General features: G+C 40.2%; 1 protein-coding gene and 1 pseudogene across 1 annotated transcript in view; one reads left to right on the forward strand and one right to left on the reverse strand.

Annotated features, from left to right (window-relative positions):
* The window catches only part of HMG20A (high mobility group 20A), a 176199-nt gene that overhangs the window by 14196 nt on the left and 153598 nt on the right, over positions 1-8405 (forward strand). The window lies entirely within an intron of this gene.
* On the reverse strand, positions 1119-1859 carry LOC102752133 (annotated as a pseudogene).

The raw sequence follows: 8405 nt of genomic DNA on the forward strand, positions 1-8405 counted from the left end.
GCTTAGAGTTGAAGCTCAGAGGACTGCAGTGGCATCCGGGGAACGTTGGTTTCCTCCGTCACTGAAGGAAGCAAGCCTCATGTTAGCTTCAAGCTGCCTGCCTGCCGGCCGCCATCTTGGCTGGCAGTTAATTTGCATATCTCGCTGATTAGCCAATGGGAAGTGTAGCAGATGTACGCTAATTACCATGTTTCTCTTTTATTAGATAGGATACTTAGTTATTGCTATTTTAATTCTGTATGCCTAGGTTTCTCTCACTTTTTCTTCTTCTGATTACAGCAGTCCCTTTAGCCTTTCTAGCCATGCTGGTTTGGTGGTAATAAACTCTTTTAGCTTTCTTTTGTCTGGGAAGCTCATTATTTCACCATCTATTTTGAATAATAGCCTTGCTGGATATAGTAATCTTGGTTTCAGATGCTTGCTTTCCATTACCTTGAGTACTTCATGCCATTCCCTTCTGGCCTGTGGAGTTTCTGATGAGAAATCAGTTGTCAGCCTGATGGGAGCTCCTTTGTCTGTAACAGTTTGTTTTTCTCTTGCTGCCTTTAAGATTCTGTCTTTGTCTTTAATTTTTGGCCTTTTAATTATGATGTGTCTGGGCATGGGCCTGTTTGGGTTCTTCTTGCTTGGAACTCTGTGCCTCCTTAACTTATATGACTTTTTCCTTTAACAGGTTAGGGAAGTTTTCTGCCATTATTTCTTCAAACACAACTCTGTCCTTTCCTCGCTTTCTTTTCCTTCTGACACTCCAATTATGCAAATATTGTTACATTTCATGTTTTCCTACAGCTCCCTTAAGCTGTCCCTGTTTTTTAATTCTTTTGTTGTTGTTGTTCTCTGTGTAATTTTTTTCTACCCTATCTTCTAATACACTGATCTGATCCTCGGCTTCCTCTAATCTGCTACGTATTCCTCCCAATGTCTTTTTTATTAGTGCTACATCATTCTGTGTTTCCGACTGGTCCTTTTTTCATCATTACTGTATCTTTTCTCATGTTGTTGAGCATGTTTGCCATTATTATTCTAAACTCTATAACAGATAAATGTCTTTTTTTTTCAATTTTAAAGGACTCAGTTTATTAACTGACCAGATTACAAAAATTACCATGGTAGATACCTTAATTCATTTTTCTAATAAGCCTATTGATCTTGTCTTCCCTGTTACCAGCATCGCCACCTTCTACAAAATGGGTGGTCTTTTCTTCATTCCACCTTGTGGAGAAGATAACTTGAAGGACCATAGAAAGTTGTTTACTTCTTTGAAGCGCTTTCCAACAGTATACATCTCATGAATCAGATCTTCCTTGCAGATGATGCCATATTTACCAGGAGATTGAGCAATCAATCTGTTAGAGCAATTCATTTTTTGTTGATTTTGCCATAACCATGCTTGTAAATCAATTCACTTACTGACTTAAGGTGTGCGTATTCCCATGCAATATATGGCTCCAGAATCCTCAGCATGTTAATCAAAGCCTTGTTGACCTTAACAAAGTTGCTGTTGAAGATCTGGCAAAGGCAAAGAAGCTGCAGCACTTTCCGGACCTTTGGGCTCACACCATTGATACCTCTGATCCTGATGACAAATGCCAATTTGGGTTTGGCAGGTACATAGAAGTGCCAGCTTTTCTTGCCATCTTAGCCATTGGAATCTAAGTTCTGTACATCTGCCTGTATTCTTTGTGATAGTGCTTAGCCTTTTCATAGATGAGCTTCCTTCTTGTCTTTCAAAGCATTTTTTGGGCAAACTTCTTTCTCAGGCACTTGATCTTTAGCTCTGCAAAATTCCTTCACTTTTTCTTGAGGGTTTCTGGCACAGCAGGAACCTTCTTCTTCCTCTTCTCTTCCGAACCCTCCATGGTTCCAGCTGGAAAAGAGTCAGATAAATTTCTTATCTCCATTTCATTTAGCTCTTCTGGAGAATTCTCTTATTCTTTCATTTGAAAGTTGTATTTTTGTCTCCCCATTTTGGCTGCCTGTTTGTGTCTATGTATTTAGTAGATCTGCTACGACTTCCAGACTTTAGTGCAGGACAATTTCAGACAGTTTCTGACTGGCCCTGAGTACCCTGTTTGAGGCTATCATTAACCCACAGCTTGTGGCTCCCTCTGCTGAGGTTGGATGCCTTTGGAAAGGACCAAGATGTACATCAGGGTCTCCTTTTCCTAACTCTGGGCCCAGAAGGAGATCAGGCAAAGACTCAAAGCCTCTAGAGATCTGCCTCTTTCTGCACTCTAATTGTTATCAGCTTTGATTGGCCTCAGGCCATTGACCACAGGGTGTAGTAAGAGGTCTTTCAACAGGGTGTGGCAATTGCCTTTCCTCCAGGCAAAACCACCTGGATAGCAAAAGTCCATTGGAGAAAGGTGTCCTCCACAGTGTGAGGGAAAGATTCAGCACAGGAAACTGGGTGGCTCCCCTCCAAACTCCAACTCTAGAATCCCAACCCTGGGCTCTCCTCACACAACTCCATTGCACTCTGCCCTCCCTCTGCCAGAGACCAAGGTGAGTGGCTGCACAGGAAATTTTGTTTGTTGGCTCTTTAAGAGAGTGCCTGCATTTTAGGTGCCTCTAGCTGGCAGACAGCAACCCTGTTGCTTTTCACAACCAGGTGTTATGTGGACACCTTTCTCATTTCTCATGCTCTGGGCTGGGGAGACCAGCTCGGGGTTTAGACCCCAGAGTTCTCAATAGGAACTCTCCACAGCTGAGATATCCCTCCCGATCTTCAGCTGCTTTCTGTGGGAGCCTGACCACCCCTTTCGCATCTCCAAACTTCCTTCTGGTCTCTATGGAGGTTTTTTTCCTTCCTTGGTTATCGGGGTTCTTTCCAGCTAGTCTTCTGTTGATTTTTCCAGGTGGTTTTTCTATATTTTAGTTGTATTTCTAGTTTGGTCCTGGGAGAGTGTCAGTGCAGCTCTGTTTACTCTGCCACCATTTTTAATCTCCTATTTTTTACTTGTTAATCTCTTCTCCTTTTTAATAAAACCCATCCCACCAACTTACCTCCCATCTGGACACTATAAGTTGGTTCTCTGTATCTATGAGTCTGTTTCTGTTTGTTTATTTTGTTGTTTTGAGCCCACATATAAGTGAAATCATGGCATTTGTCTTTCTCTATCTGATTTACCTTAGCACACTACCTTGTAGGTGAAGCCATGTTGTTGCAGATGGTAAGGTTTCATTCCTTTTTATGACCGAGTACTATTCTGTTGTATATATGTACTGTGTATTTTATCCGGTTGTCTATTGATGGGCACTTAGGTTGCTTCCGTATTTTGGCTATTATAAATAATGCTGCAGTGAACATAGGGATGCATATATCTTTTCTTTATTCTTTTTTCATTGAACTTATTTGGGTTAATCAAATTATATAGGTTTCAGGGGTACAGTTCTATAATACATAATCTGTATATTGTATTGTGTGTTCACCACCCCAAGCCAGGTTTCCTTTCAGGATCATTTATCCTCTTGTATCTTTTCATATTAGTGTTTTGGATTTCTTCAGATAAATATATCCAGAAGTAGAATTGTTGTGTTTTAAGGTAGTTCTAGTTTTAATTTTTTGAGGAACTTCCATACTATATTCCATAGTAGCAGCACCAATTTGCTTTCCCATCAATAGTGCCCAGGTGTTTAATTTTCTTCACATTCTGACCAACACTTGCTGTCTTTTTATGTATTGGCTAGAGGCCCAATGCTCAAATTCGTGCATGGGTGGGGGCCTGCTGGCCCAGGGGAGGGACCCTGGGAGGTTGTCCGGTCAGCCCACCAATCAGCAGGCCAGCCAGGTGGGGGGGAGGGGCCAGGGCAGGTTGGCTGTGGGAACATACTGACCACCAGGGGGCACCAGAGATCTGATTGTGGTTTTTAATTTTCATTTTTCTGATAATTAGTGACATTAGACATCTTTTCATATTTCTATTAGTTATCTGTATTTCCTCTGTGGATAAATGTATATTCAGGTTCTCTAATTAGATTGTTTCTATTTTTGGTGTTAAGTTCAAAGGATTCTTTATAAATTTTGGATATTAACCCTTATGGGATGTATCATTGGCAACAATTTTCTTCCAATCAGTAGATTGTCTTTTCATTTTCTTGCTAGTTTCCTTTGCTGTGTGCAAAAACTTAAATTGGATTTAGTTCTGTTTCCTTATATTTTTTTTGTTTTTCTTTCTCACTGACACGTATCCAAAAAGGTATTACTAAGAGCAATGCCAAAGAGTTTACTATCTATGTCTTCTAGGAGTTTTATGATTTTGGGTCTTACATTTAAGTTTTTACCATGCCATTTTTATTACTATAGCTTTGTAGTATAGTTTGTTTTCAGGTAACAGAAATTTGTTCTTTTTCAGTGTTGCTGTATTTTAGCATTATTTGTTCTAGTTCTGTGAAAAATGTCATTGGTAATTTGATAGATATGACATTGCACCTATCAACTGTTTGGGGTATTATGGACATTTTAATGATGTTAATCCTTCTATCCATGAGTTCAGTATATGCTTCCATTTATTTGTATCTTCTTCAGTTTCTTTCTTCAATGTCTTACAGGTGTTTTATCTTCTTGGTTAAATTTATTCCTAGGTATTTCATTTTTGTTATTGTTGCAACTGTAAGTAAGCCTATTTTCTTAATTTTACTTTCTCATAGTTTGTGAATATTAACTTTGCATTTTGCTACTTTACTGAATTCATTTATTAGTTCTAATAGTTCTTTAGTGACATGTTAAGGGTTCTCTATGTATCGTTTCACGTCATCTGCAAATAATGAAGTTTTACTTCTGCCTTTCTAATTTGGATGCCTTTTATTTATTGTACTTCTCTGATTACTGTAGCTAGGACTTCCAATAATGTGTTGGATAAGATTGTTGGAAGTGGACATCCTTCTCTTGTTCCTGACCTTAAGGGAAATGCTTTTAGTTTTTCCCTGTTGAGAATGATGTTAACTGTGGGTTTGCCACATAAAGCCTTTGCTATGTTCAGCTATGTTCCCTCTGTTCCCACTTTTCTGAAAGTTATTAATGATGCTGGCTTTTGTTGAATGCTTCTTCTGCATCTGTTGATATGACCATATGATTTTTGTCTTTCACTTTATTTATGTGGTATATCATATTAATTAATTTGTAGGTGTTATACCAACCTTGTATCCCAGGAATAAATCCCTCTTGCTAATGCTGTATGACCAAGTATTGCTGAATTCAATTGGCTAATATTTTTTTGAGAGGTTTTTTTGTTTTGTTTTGTGTTTTTTTGGAGAAGTTTTAATTTTCTTTTTTTGTTATGCCTGTGCTTGGCATAAAATGAGTTTGGGAGCCTTCCCATTTCTTGATTTTTTTTTTTTTAATAATTTGAGGATAATGCATGTTATTTCTTTTTTATTTTTTAACTAGAAGCCCATTGCACGAAGATTCGCACAGTAGGCCTTCTTTCCCCTGGCTACTGGCACCAGTTTCCCTCTGGCACCCAGGACCCAGGCCTTTGGTCCAGCCGCAGCGGAGAAGCCAAGCCTCTTTAGTCTTCAGTCTTCACTCCAGCTGGAGCCTTCAGTCTTTGCTCCGCATCTGCATATGCAAATTAACCACCATGTTTGTTGGGTTAATTTGCATAGTCACTCTGATTGGTTGGTGGGCATAGTGGAGTGACATCAATTTGCATGTTTCACTTTTATTAGTGTAGACTAGAAGCCTGTTGCAGGAGGATTCCTGCAAGAATAGGGCTTCCTCGGGCCAATCGCACCACCAAGCCCCACTGCCCAGGGCAGCAGACGGGGATCCCACCCGCCCAGGGCCGCACATGAGGGTCCTGGCTGGGAGTGGGGCTTAGGCGGCCCATTCGCACTGCCAAGCCCCACTGCCCAGGGCCGCACATAAGGTCCCGGCTTGGGCGGGGCTTAGGCAGCACATGGGGGCCCAGATAGCGGCTCGCACTGGCCCGCCCTGCCTGCATTATGCAAATTAGCTGTCATCTTTGTTGGTTAATTTGCATACCGCGCTGATTAGCCAATGGGAGGCATAGCGAAGGTATGGACAATTACCATGTTTGTCTGTTATTAGATAGGATTGCTTTTAGAGATGGAGGAAGGGAGAGGGAGAGAATAAGGGAGAGAGGGAGGAAGGGACAGAGAGAGAGAGGGGGAGAGAGATAGAGAGAAGAGAGAGAGAAAGATCAGTGTGAGAGAGATACATTGATAGGTTGCCTCCCACACCTGATGGGGGTTGGAACCTGCAACCTAGGTATGTGCCCTGACAAGGAATCGAACTCGTCATCTACAAATGCATGGAAGGACACTCCAACCAAATGGGCCACACCAGCCAGAGCTAGGTGTTAATTCTTTTTTACCTCTTTGGTAAAGTTCACCCATGAAGCTATCAGGTCCTGAACTTTTTTGGTTGTGAGGTTTTTTTTATTACTGATTTGATTTCAATAGTAGTTACTGGTCTGTTCAAATTTTCTGTTTCTTCTTGAGTTGGTCTTAGAAGATTATATGTTTAGGAATGTATCCATTTTTTCCAGATTGTGTAATTTTTAGCATGTAATTGTTCATAGTATTTTCTTATAATCCTTATAATTATTATAAATTCTTACAAGTTCTGTGGTGTCTTTTGTCACTTCTCTTTTATTCTGATTTTATTTATTTGGGTCCTCTCTTTTTTTTCTTAATGAATTTGATTAAAGGTTTATCAATTTTGTTTATCTTTCCAAAGAACCAGCTCTTGTTTTCTTTGAACTTTTGTATTGTGTTAGACTTTTTTATTTATTTCTGCTCTGAGCTTCTTTGTTTCCTTCCTTCTCCCTTTGGGCTTTGTTTATTGTCCCTTTCTTAGTACCTTTAGGTGTAAAGTTAGATTATGTATTTGAGATTTTTCCTATTTCTTGAGATAGGATTGTATTGATATGGCTTTCCCTCTTAGAACTCCTTTTGCTGTGTCCCATAGATTTGGGGTTATTGTGTTTGCATTTGCATTTTCTCAAGATATCTTTGTTGTTGTTCTTGCTAATTTTCACCTGAGGATATTTTTTCCGTGTTTTTTTGGAGAGAGTGAGAGGGATGGGGAGAGACGGAGAGAGAAACATCGATGTGAGAGCGACACATCGATTGGTTGCCTCCCTCATGTATCCACCAACCTGGGCTGGGGACTAAACGGTTGGGGGAGAAACATCAATGTGAAGAGACACATTAACTGGTTACCTCCTACACATGCCCTACCGGGGGTGGGGAGCAACCTGCAACTTAGGTACTTGCCTTTCACTGGAAATTGCCACGCAGTCTGACAAGGGCCAGGGCTTAAGATATATTTTGATTTTTTCTCTGATGCTATTGTTAACCCATCTATGTTAAGTAGCAGGTTAATTTAGTCTTTGTGAGTTTCTGTGTTATTCAGTCTTATTCTTATAATTGAGTTTAATACTGATGACTGGAACGGTGAACCGAGGTGTTTTTCCTGGGATCGTGTCTTGCTACACTGAAGAATGAGCTCTGCACACCAGAAGATTTAAGCAAAAGTGTGGAACATTTATTACACGCAGATTCAGACTCCCCACAAGGGGAGGGTGACCCAATAATGGGTTGTCTGTTAAAGCCTTGTAGTCCAGAAGTATATATTTGCTACAAGCCTGCTCTGTATCTACCTGTATCGTGACCTGATTGATTCCTTCAATTGTTTTTGCCAAACTACAGACCTGAATGTTCCTTGTTTTTATGTGTTCCTTCTCTGTTCCTATGCTGAACTTTCTGTTTCTATGCATTCATACACCTTGTGACTATAGGCCAGTGATGGCGAGCCTATGACACGCATGTCAGAGGTGACACGCAAACTCATTTTTTTGTTTGATTTTTCTTTTTTAAATGGCATTTAAATATATAAAATAAATGTCAAAATTATAAGTCTTTGTTTTACTATGGTTGCAAATATCAAAAAATTTCTATATGTGACACGGCACCAGAGTTAAGTTAGGGTTTTTCAAAATGCTGACATGCCGAGCTCAAAAGGTTCGCCATCACCGCTAGGCTCTCCCTTGTTTTCCCATGCCTCCCACTTTGAATTCAGAAACATGTTGTTATTTCTGCTTGGTTAGTTCCTGTGATTAGGCTGCTCAAACTGCCATGTCCGTCCCTGTCTATGTTTCACCTGCCTTTGTTTTCCACTGGACCCCTGCCCTATCTGCCTGGATGTCAATTAACCCTCTCAATACCATTGTGATCTACAGGATGCTTGATATGACTCCAATCTTCTTAAACTTATTGAAACTTGTTTTTAGTCTGACATGTAGTCTTACCTTGAAAAATAGGTATTTCAGAGAGGAAGGAAGAAGGAGAAAGAGATACAGGCATGGGCAAACTACGGCCCGCGGGCCGAATCTGGCCCGTTTGAAATGCATAAAACTAAAAAAAAAAAAAAGACCGTA

Source organism: Myotis davidii, unplaced genomic scaffold (assembly GCF_000327345.1).
Source record: "Myotis davidii unplaced genomic scaffold, ASM32734v1 scaffold1052, whole genome shotgun sequence".
Classification (NCBI taxonomy): Eukaryota; Metazoa; Chordata; class Mammalia; order Chiroptera; family Vespertilionidae; genus Myotis; species Myotis davidii.